The 12,365-nt window shown below is 35.3% G+C and overlaps 1 protein-coding gene across 1 annotated transcript in view; it reads right to left on the bottom strand.

Moving 5' to 3' along the window:
- The window catches only part of LOC112693886 (synaptic vesicle glycoprotein 2B), a 29,643-nt gene extending 25,154 nt beyond the window's left edge, over nucleotides 1–4,489 (bottom strand). Inside the window, exon 1 of the mRNA XM_025569141.1 lies at nucleotides 3,830–4,489. The gene's annotated coding sequence lies outside the window, so the exon portion shown is untranslated. The remainder of the gene's footprint in view (nucleotides 1–3,829) is intronic.
- Nucleotides 4,490–12,365: the final 7,876 nt, after the last annotated feature.

Below are 12,365 nucleotides of genomic sequence, written 5' to 3'. Positions count from 1 at the left end.
CGGTAATAAAAATCTAACATTCTCGTCCGAAATAAACAACAATATATTTTTGTCTGCGAATTTTGTTTTCCAATACCAAAACAACAATTATGTTATAAAACAAAATAATACTACGGAAAAAAAAAAACGGCAGACATAATATTCCGACAATGTCGTAGCAGCAACACTACTACTCCATTACTAATAAGGGCAGTGTCGATGGCGGTGGACAGACTTTTGTTTTATATTGGGTGCATAAAGACATGAGAACTAGTTTTTTCCTCTTCGAGAGACGAGGAATATAAATAAACACGAGCACGACGATGATGCACAACAACACAGGAGGAACATAATATTTTTACTCGTGCTAGGCATTAAGTAATAGTGGTGTGAGGTAGGTAGGTTGCAGTGAACGCGCGTGTTACCAAGTGTCGGTGGTGGTAATGGTGATGGTAGTGGTGGTGGCGAGGTGGCCTGACCAGCTCTCCGCGGTGCGAGTACGTACCTACCTACCTACCGCCTATCTACCCTACCGTAGTGAAATACGTAATGTATACTCAACTGCGTAAAACGTTTCTGGGGGTGTCTGAGATTACTCGAAATGTTTGAACCGTACACGAATATTACTGTAAAATGCAGGTACGGCGTAAAGGTGTAATATAAAAAATTCGTCTCGTACTACACAATAAACCACACACTACTGCGTAGTAAAAATATCGTCTCAGCTCTAATAATACCCCCCTACCCTACCATATACAGTCAAATAATATTTATTATTATTGGTCGACGTGATTTTATTTCATATATATATTTATAGTTCGTAAATCATAATAATTCCAAAAATAATAACCTTAGATAGACGTTTTATATCAAAAATTAAATCATCAAAGCTCAGGAACATAGACAATGATGAAATCCTCGGTTTCAATTGTATTACATATTTGTATTTGTATTATAAATATGTGTATTAACATTTTCAAGCTGCCAAATGTAAAATATAAACATTAATATTTTAATTGTTGAATCATAAAACTATATTAATATTAAGATATTATGAAATTAATACATTTTAAAGACACATAGGTGTTAATATTTTAAACTTAATATGTTTAGAAAATTAAAAGCGCCTCATATATTGTAATATTATTGTTACAATAGAAGAGGCACTTTACTTTATTTACAAAGTAAAATGTCACTAAAATTAACGGAAACCTCTAACCGTCAACGAAACCGTACCCATACGGGTCACTGAATGATCAACATAAGCACGACGGATTCGCCGTGTCATACACTTGACAACGGTATTTTAAAATAATATTATTTACCACTTGAGGAAACCCCGGTGTGTCCTTGTAACCCGCACTAATAATTATGGCTCTGCGTCGTATAATTCGAATCGGCTTCGGTCAACACTTTTATAGAATAGATTATGCAATAAAATATGCACTAATTTTCCAAATAAGTAATAACAGTATTGTTAAAAATTTGATTTGTCTTACGTTTTATTTCAAAGTCGCAACAAAATTAATAAAATCTTCTAAAATGGTGATTTATAGGTCACACGATTATCGGATTGTTTTCCAATAAAGGATTATGAACTAACATTCGAATTGCACGTGATAACAATTATTCTACATGATAACATACAAAAAACAAATTAATTTTTTCAAATTACGTTAAAGAAAAACCATCTATTACTTCAGGACTCGATAAAATTCAAAATCAAATAATTATATCGACTTAATACTCGGACAAAGACTGATAAAAGGCACGAACATCGGTATTTAATGTTGGTGGTCTTCCGGAATCTCACGCAATCGATTCGAACGACCACAATGTGATGATTATTAGTAAATATTATCGTAGACCGTTTCAATGGAACGTATATTATGCAGTGACAAATAATGCAATTCCATCCATTGTGAATCAAATTTTTGAAATGTTTAAATAATACAAAAAATAAATTTAATTTTATGACAACCGAACAAAATCCTATACCTTTAGCTTTTGTCTGGGAAACTACAATTTACTAGATCAATCATCGAACACCCTAATTGGCCAGTCAAATCGTTCAAGTCCAATGGTAACGAACGGAAGCATAAATAAACATGTATAAATGCATATGAAAATGAGCACGGACAAAATTACATATGAATAGCCCGAAATTGTATCGTAATTCATTGAACATCAGGAGGTGGTCTCATTGAAAAATTAATAAAAGCAAAAAATGGCTATCAAACGAAACCTCATGTATGCTCAGAGCAATTCGTTTCAGGTGAATATTACAGTATCCGGGAAAAATAAAGTTTAGGACATAAAATATACGAAAAACAATCATAGATGAAGATATTGTTAAGTACGAAAAAATCGATAAAAATGTAAAAAAAAAAAAAACTGAAATCTACCAATAATGTTATTAAACAAACGTCCTATAGTATACATCCTAAGTATATAGCGTGTGTAAAAATTAAATGTTACATAAATATTGTAGTGTATTAACACAGTACATAACAACTTGTGTGTATGGAGTACATCCATAACATTATCATAATTATTTGTCTCGGGTCAGCAGATAAAAAGCGCGAAACAATCATAATAATAATAATTTTTCGGCAGCACGTAGGGAACATTGGTGAGTCGAATTGCGACGTAAGGGGGAGGGGAAGGGTCAGCAGAAAGACGAGGAGCAGAAAAGACATAAAATCCGAACAAAAACATGGGGTTTAGAGCGCGCGAATGTCGAAAACGCTGCGACGGTAATGGAAGGAACAGATCATGTCTCACGTGTAATCGTGTTGAGATGTAAACAAAAACGGGAAAAAACAAAAACGAACGGGTAGAAAACACGACCTTGAACGCTGTAGGATATTTGTCCTTGGTCCACGACGACGACAACTCGTCTACTCTCGGAGCGCACACCACGCGTCATCGGCATGTATCCAATACCCGATATTTTCATATGCGGTACGAAAAAAAAAAAAAAAAAAAAAATGAAGGTGATTGATTATCAACCGATGATTCTTAGAACGGTGACTGATAGCAAAGAAACAATGATTATAGTAGACGAGAACACATACTTGATATTATAAAACGGTAGCAAAATAATAAAATTATTTTCTGATCGATAAACTTAAACTATTGGATAGGGTACGTAGTTATTTGTTTCGCAAACATATTTCTCTCGCCCCAGTCATATTACACACAAATTATTTACGAGAAACGTCGTATCGCATAAACATGTAAATACAATATTTTAAAACATAGATAAATCGATATCTGTTGACTTCAATCGATATTCAGTTGAAGTTCCCACAGCTGTTCGGAGGCTGGTGGACACACTGGGCCAACAATCGAACCGAACGGTTCGTTGAGGTTTGTCGAAAAACCCACAGGAGGATTTCGGAACGACCGCGCGCCACAACAAAACGTTACGGCGACACACTGCTGCACACACACACACACACACTCGCGCGGTAGCAGTCAACGCGCGCTGTAACGTTACACCGGATCGCGCAGATGTGACGCCGGTTCGAGGTGAAAAAGTTTCACGAAATAATATAATGCCGGTGAACGCCGATTGCGGTGACCACGAACCCGAAAGTTAAGCGCGTCGAGAAAAATCGCATCGAACCGTTTCGAACGAAACCCCCGAACGGTCGAATCGTTTTGCTCTACAGCGCTGGTCGAATTGCTTTGAATTTCCCGAGCCGGAACGACATAATTGCAACACACACACACACACACACTTAATACGCGTAGTGCACAGCGAACGCGGCCGAAAGCGGATGCACTTTCCGGCGGCGACCAGCGTTTAATCTTACACGGAACAAAAATGGGGTTTTAAGCTTACCAGTGCACCGTCGTCCGAGTCCTCCGGCGCTCGCGCGCCCGCAAACACTTTGCACGCACACGCGGCACACGAGAAAACGACACGCGCGCACGAGCACGATCGGGGAACGAAAACCCGGTTACGGATTTGAATCCGAACGCTTATTAAAATGCGTCGTCGTCGTCGTCGTCGTCGTCGGTCGGGTCGAGTCGCACAAGTCGCAAACCAGAAAACGATAACGTTTCGAAACGCGTCTGTCGGATAACAAATCCTACGTAAAACCGTTCGTGCGCCCAAAATTATTATCACGTATGAATCGAATCGCGGACGGGCGGCGCCGGCGGACACGCGTCGACAGCTGAGAGACGACTGTGTGCGGAAATCGATTCCGATCAACGGTCGCCGATAACGTGGTCAGATGTCCGACGATTGACGATCGCGCAGTACACGGCTACTGTGTCATGTCCGCGTTGCACGAAACGCGAGCATCGCGCGCGCAGTCCATCGGGGCAATCTCGCAGCGATAATGGTTCAAATAATACTGATAGCGAGACGAGTGATTGCTACAATCGCGATTGCGACTGCGAGACGGAAACTGTCGCGTTGTGCTGACGATTCGAACGGCGTACGACGTGATGTAAGTGTCCGGACAACCGAGAACGTCGCACTGTGGACGTCCGGGCGTATCGCGACCGCGGCCCAATGTTCCCCACTATTTTTTCGATTAGAAATATTTGGATTATTTTTTTTCTCTCTCCGCCTATCTCGCTCGCTCTCTCTCTCTCTCTCTCTCTCTCTCTCTCTCTCTCTCTCTCTCTCTCTCCGTCGTATTACCATCTTTCTCTCCCGCCCTCCCTCTCGGTGTTTCTCTGTCGCCGCGTCACATCATCCCGGTCTGTTTATATCCCCGTCGTGAACTGCTTGCACCCTAGGCCGTCGGAATTCCCCGAAAACCCCAAACCATGCTCGCCCGCCCCCTCCGTCCACCCGTAACAATGATATCGCCCCCTCTCCGCGCGGCGACCGCCGGTTTTTCCACGAAACCGAGACGAACTCGGTACCGGCCGATCTTCGGCTTCATCCGCCCCCTCCCGTCAGTCGTCGGTGCCCCGTCGGGTCCGAGGGATCGGCCGCCGACTCGTTGACGAGCGCGAACCCCCGGGTCCGTCGTCGGCCGAGAGGGGAACGATGGATGGAAATAAACGAACGAACGGCCAAAAGAGACCAACGGAATCCGCCGTACGTGATTTTTTAAGCGCGAAACGCGGACGACGGGATGAACGCGACCGCATTGTAACCCGTGAACGCTACACGTGCGCCGGTCGAATACGATCCGTTTTCGATTGCCGTACCGCGGCACGAACAATAGTATTATTGTATCAGAAAAAAATTGCGATTGTAACCATTCGCCGTTCAGATAACGATTGAACATTGTGCATACGTGCGTGTGTGTGTGTGTGTGCGTGTGTTTGGCTGATAACAAAACAATTCTATGCGCGTGTGTGTGTGTGTGTGTGTGTTGTGCGAGACGACTTGGACGCGTGTCTTAATTCATTATGTTGTTAAAACCCTAATTGACAATCGTGAAATAGAAACGTTTTGTCTTACGCAATACGTATTACGTACCGGTCGACGCTGACCAATTAATGGGAAACATATTGCGTTTCGAGACACAAGCGTTCTGAAAAATATTGCTTTCCACTAGTTCGTGTAAACATCGTGTTCCAATCGTTTGTTTATGTATTTATATTTTTATTGCCGATATTGTCCGTGACACTGCAAACGGTTTATTTAAAAGTGAAAAACTCGGTTTGTTGCTTATTCATAAAATCTCATTAATAAACATCAATTAAGAAATACCTTTTTTTTTTAAAACATTATATCGGAATAATGATTTATCTACGTTTTTGAAAATGTATGAATACATTTTTCGTTCAAAATTTAGTAAGTTAGAAAATTTTTTTATTTAAAATCCCTTTCGTGGTTTTATGAGTTTGATATAATCATCTATGTTTTTTTCGTATATCATATTTTAACTTGGATTTATACTAAAAAATAAAATATAATTCAGTTGTTCTATTAAACATTTTAAAATCCCCACAGGAAAAGTTGAAAACACGCTACATCCTCCTCTCGTCCCATCACATGCCCAAACCATATCGGTCTACTTTTTCTCGTCTTGTCCACTCTAGACGCTACTTCAATACTACATTTCACATATTCGTTCCTCATTCCATATTCTCTTGTCACTCCACTCATCACTTAAACATATTATTATAATTACATAAATAACTTCCTCTACTATTTATAAACCTGTCGCTAACAATCACCGAGCAGCATAGAGCTGCAGTTCAACAAACAATATTACACGATTTATGGATTTCTAAATGGACCTTAATAGTACCATCATCAAGACCTTCTACCTCCTCAGACGCTTTAATTTCTTGTGATAAAACATTGTACCCTAATCTCTACCAACTGCTGAAAATACTTGCCATACTTCCTGTGTCGAATACTGAACGCATTTTTTCAATGCTGCGAAGATTAAAAGCGTATTCGAAAGACTCAACATCAGAGTATCGTCTCGTCGGTTTAGCATTATTAAATATTCATAGAAATATTTTTATAACTGATGATATGATTTTAGACAGGTTTGCTAATAGTAGACGAGCCAAACGTTTAAAACTTATTATTTAGTACTTAATAGCTAATACATACACTGTGTAGGTTGTAATATATATTTAAATCGTTAAATTTTATTTATTTTTTTTTTTTTTGTTTTACTATATGACTGTTTATAAATTTCGATCAGCCCCTCCCGAAATAAAATTCTGCCACGTGCCTGGTACACGGTGCGGTTTGACGCGCGCGCATTTGCGTTTACGGTGGACACCTGAGAACGCGCACCGACGAAATAATGCCGACCGCGACGAAAAAAACTGTCGTGTCCCCCCCCCCTGAGGGTAGAGGGGAATAGCACCTGAACGGGCCGGCGGAGGAGGGTGCACCCGTAATGTTTCCGTGTGTCCGACCTTGGCGTCGAATTCAATCCATCCGGTGGCCGCCGTTAGACGCGCGAACCGTTAGGCGTGTGCGCGCGTAACGTAGGGTTGCCATTGAAGTTTAAGTGTTGACCGGGACAGTTATTAAAACAATATCTACAACATTTTTGTTTTTATTAAATTATTTTGAATTATAAAATTCAGAACACAATGTAATTTGCATAGAAAAATAATAAAAGCATAGAACAGCGGTTTCCAAACTTTTTTTGGACCTAATTTAGCCACGGTGCCCTGGCTGTGAATAACATTAAAGACAGAAACAAAAAAAGATCTATTGATAGCCGATTTTATTAATTATAATAAAATTTAACTTGGTTATAAATTAATGCATTTTTTAACTTAAATATTAGATAAATAAAAATGATTGTTATTATGATTATAATCAGTGGCGTAACTGGGAAAAAATCTAGGGGGGCCATATAGTATATTTATTATTACCAAAACCCTGACACCCCTCCCTTCAATATTTAAAACATATTTTTATTGTATGTATTTTACACAGTATATCTAATTGTTTGATTTTACATAAGGTTTTTAACTCATTTTGTGGTTTAGATTAACATAAATTGTAGGTAGCAGGTACTAGGTACCAATATTGTTAAATAATACTCATAAGAGTTCATTGATAAAAGGTGCTGTTTGTACTGTTGGATTATCTGGGGGGGGGGGGCAAAATTATACCTTTATCTCTCAAAAAATTGTCAGGGGGACACTTGCCCCCCTCCTCCCCACAATGACGTCACTGATTATAATTATTATATAAAAATATTATAAGGTTAAAATGAGAATAACCGATTATACAATAGAAAATATTACATTATTTTCTATAAAGTTTTTACGAAAACAATAAGATAAAACAATTTTATACATTTTAAACTATTTGTTATGAACCGTAGATGGCGATGCCCTTAGAAAGTGGTCGTGGTGCCCCTAGGGCACCGTTGTACACAGTTTGAGAACCGCTGACAGAACATTGTAATAATATACTATACACGATTATATACTTATTTTACAGCGTCTTTATAAGATTGAGGTTCACATTCTTACAGGAATTAAATAAAGCATACATTTGGTCGATTGATTGAAATATAATATTTTTCTGACTTTTTCACCTGTTTCTTAATCTGGTTTCCCCGTGACATACGTATGCAATTCCGAACAAGTCATTCTGAAATTAAATTTGAATTGAATGTTACTTTCTTTAGTTTATACTTGAAGTTGCGTTATTCGGTGCATTTGGCCATAATCTGTGAAAATATTTTCTCAAGATTGGCGTTATGGCCAGAAATGGCATATAAGTATTGGCACATCAAAATCAAATATGTTTTTTTTTCAATGTACCAGTTTTTCGAAAGAAATGTAACCGTTTGTCATGTATGTTTTTTATTCAAATCTTCATCGATTTTCTGTTTGTCAACGAAATTTTTAAGGCAAAATATTTTTTCAGAGAAACTATCCGTGATATCATCAAGCTTTTATTTTAAATAAGTTATTGCCTTTTCAATTCCATTGCAGGGAAGAACCAAGATCCATCCATCATTCGTCAATTTTTCAATATTTTTCTGATGTTTTATAATGATTAGGTATCAATCTACATTAGAGCCGCTGCGATCGCGCACCATTGTCCGACCACACCGTTCAAGCGCATTCTGTACCGTGCGCATTGCCCCGTTTAAGTTTACTCGAATCTTCGGTAGCGCGTTTGATGACCCACTCGTTCCTGCAAATTGTCAAAACGTTTCGAAGACTTCATCGGCAAACGATCCGTAAACAAAATAAACAGCACACGATTTTATTCGAATACGATTCTGAAGCGAATAGCGAGTGTAGTTTTTTTTTTTTAACTTCAATAGCAATAAATATTTGAAAAACATAACATTTTTACGACGAGGTTTTTTCATTTTTTTTTAGTGCAGTAAGAATTTATTATTAAAAAATACCTTATCGACTAGTCCTCGGAATCCATTTCCGACCAACAGGTCCCATGACCGGGACGGACTTCTGGGACTTGAAAATCTTGATTTTTTTGACTAATAGAATACTTGGTGTCTGCATTTCGACGGGAAAATTAACGTGTACACCGCGACGTGTGTATAGAGCAGGTATACAATCGTCAAAATTATAAAATCATTACACCGCAATATGTTTCAACGGATTTAATTGATTGTAATATATAAAATATTCTGCTGATCTATTTCTATTGACGTTTATAAAAAGAGATCATTTTAAACAATCGTGTTCAAATTTGAGACCATGTATGATACAGATGTTGAATATTCAAATATTTTTAAATAATGTTTTGCGTGAATTCTGCTCTTTTTTGCGATTGTATTTTTGAGAAATAGGACGTATTTTGTTGCTCCCCAATTGAATTCTATAACGTTTTGAACAGTTATTACAAACACTATAAATTCTACGTAATTTAAACGTGAACAAACAATAATGTATTCTTTACAAGTCCGTCGTCGTATTTCGTGCGTAATCGTAATTTCAACAACAGTATGTATGTTGATTGTCAGCGGATGTAATTTGTGCGTATAGGGTGTCATGAATGGACGCTTGTTAACCCGGTGCAGTAGGTACCGTAGCGGTTTGTTAGGGCTCACCCGGTGAACCACTCATGGACGAGGAGTCGGCGGGGTCCACGTGCACTCCATTTAACGAAACCCTTTAGCCGGGAGACCGAGTTATAGTTGTGACGTATACGTGTAATAGACTATGATTGGCTATTATGTATCAAACTTTTCTTTGGGTTATTCATCCTGCTCTCCACACACATTTACGTTTATAACATGCTCAACGAGATCCGAAACTCGAACGATTTTTTTTCTGGGTCACATTTATTATAATTTTTCCTACGCATGGCACTAAAACACTGCGATGATATCAAAGCGAATTAAAAATAATTTGAATAAATGTTCTCTGTATACTTATTAATGTGTACTTAATAGTTAACGCATGACCGAACACATAGGTATATGGAATATTTATTGTTGATCGATTTATTTAAATATTATTGAAAACCGATAATATATATTTCGTACATAGTACTCAAATTAATCGGTTCTTACTGTAGTTGTTAGGTTATTCACTGTTGCAATGGTCATATAATTTTAATATTTTGCATAAATATAATAATACTATTGAGTACCTTACTTAAAATTACACATATTAACATATCTTATTTAGTTAAAAAAAAAAAAAATATAATTATTATAATAAAATTATATTATATTATATTATAAAATATAATCATTATAATCATCCTATATTTTGATATGTTTTTTATTTTATTTTATTTTACTCTATTTTACATTACAGAAATATTTTAAATTCAACCAATAAAATAAATAATTTATGCAATAAGACTTAAAAAAAAAAAGGATTCGGCTGTAGTAAAAAATTTCAAGTTAAAAAAAATCTCGTATTGTCGGTTAAATATTATTTCGGAACTATAAAGTATTTTTCTATGTTATTACATAAAAGTTTTATATTTTGAGAAACATTGGAAAAATCAAATTACAAAATTAAATATCCAAAAAATGTAAGTTAATATATTGACATATTTTGTTTCATGAATGTTATAAAAATCATTACATTTCATATTCTTCCATTTTTATAAAACATACAGTTCTCAATTACATAATAAGTGCGAGTTAAATTGCAAACCACGAATATACGTGCATATTTCATAAGGATTTATTTCGATACACACCTATATGCATGTGGATGTGACCTAATGGGATTAGTATTAGCTCTTTTATATTAAATAATAAATATGTTCAAGACAAATTTATATTTATTTATTTTTTTAAAAATTATTTTGTCTTTGTCTTTAAACATTACACCAATGAGATTAGATTAAGTTTACGTGTAATAATTTAAGCAGCATAACTATTATGCAACAAATATAAATATAAATTTAAATAAGGAAGCCAGAGGAATTGATAAAATTGATAATGGAATGAATGATTGGAATGGGATGAGAGTTAAGGAGAAGATTAGATTTAGGACTGATACAATCAAAGAAAGATAAGAATTTAAAAAGAAATAGTCTGCTAGGAAAAATGGAAGGACAAATAAAAATGATGTAGTTGAAATCACGGAATGAATCCTTGTGAGATCCAGTATAGAGTGGAGAAAAATTGAGGGACAGCAAGACAGCTCAAAACAGTGATGTGTACCGAATCGAAAGTGCCTTAAATAACTGAAGTGCTTAGAAATTCTTTATCACAAAAAGGACTCATAAACTGAGCCAACAAGGTCTGACAGTTATCTAAACCTAAGTATAGTACCTAAACTACGATATTTATTTATTTATTTAGTAAAACATTATTTGATATGATATAGGTTACTGGAGTGTGAAGAACATTAAATAGTCTCACTGCTATAACAGCTTTTTTTGTAAAAAATAAATTTCAATATTATACAATATTTTATCTCCGTATTATGTTGTATAGGTACATAGCAAATGGTTATATCATAAACACTGTAATACTTTGATAAACAACTGAATGAGAAGAAAAAGTTTCTATACCCAGAAATATTGTAAATAAATTATTCTGGAGTGTTAATAAATTGTGTATCCAAATATTAATTCAGAGTACAATTTATCATTTTTACGGCTACACTATTATAAGTACTCAATATTTACCATTTCTAGTCTCTTTCTCAAGGTGTTAAGCGGAAACGGGAAAATCATGATTTTCAAAGAGGAGATAATTTCGAATCATAGGAACTCATTTATAAACAGCAAACATATATTTGAGATTTATTTATTTATTTTGTTTATTTTTATTTTATTCTTCAGAAAAGATAATGTGCCCCATATTCTACATAAAATTATTTACAAATCGAAGAACTTTATCATGAATCGGACGAGATACATGAATGAGTGACTGATATGGGTGAATTTTTCTTATACCATACATTTGAAATCAACGTACCATTGATATTTTAAAACGATACTAAGCAAAGGACATTTGAATCAGGTGGTCATTGTATTTAAAGATATTCTACATTTTTTTGGGTAACTGGGTAAAAGTACTCAATCATTTCAGTATTAGGTTGCTTAAAAAAAAAAAAAATCACATTTTAGGATAACTTTTGGATTTAATTAATTTAATATTTACAGTTAAAATTACTAATATAAATATTTTGCAGTGTATGTTTTTAATTTCTACTGTTAATATTTTGAACAACAAAATAATTAATATGGTTTTATTTGAAATTCTTTTGAATAATTGGAAAACAATTTTCTTTAAAATATTGGATTTCGTTATAATTTAATATTTTATAATAATTTTATACTTCAATATTTTTTTTTTTTTTGTGTAATTTAAATAAAAAAATTTTTTGTTAACTACAAAGATATACTTATGAATAATCTTGTATTCAATTTTCAAGCCTTATATACTTCAATAAAAAAGATAAAAAAAACATGAATATTTCAAATCTACTCATAATACAATTAAATTAAAATCTTTTGGAAATAA

The sequence above is a fragment of the Sipha flava genome, unplaced genomic scaffold, assembly GCF_003268045.1.
Source record: "Sipha flava isolate LNK unplaced genomic scaffold, YSA_version1 119_pilon_pilon, whole genome shotgun sequence".
NCBI lineage: Eukaryota > Metazoa > Arthropoda > Insecta > Hemiptera > Aphididae > Sipha > Sipha flava.
The sequence above is the reverse complement of the archived record's forward strand: the minus strand, read 5'-3'. Positions and strand labels throughout refer to the sequence as shown.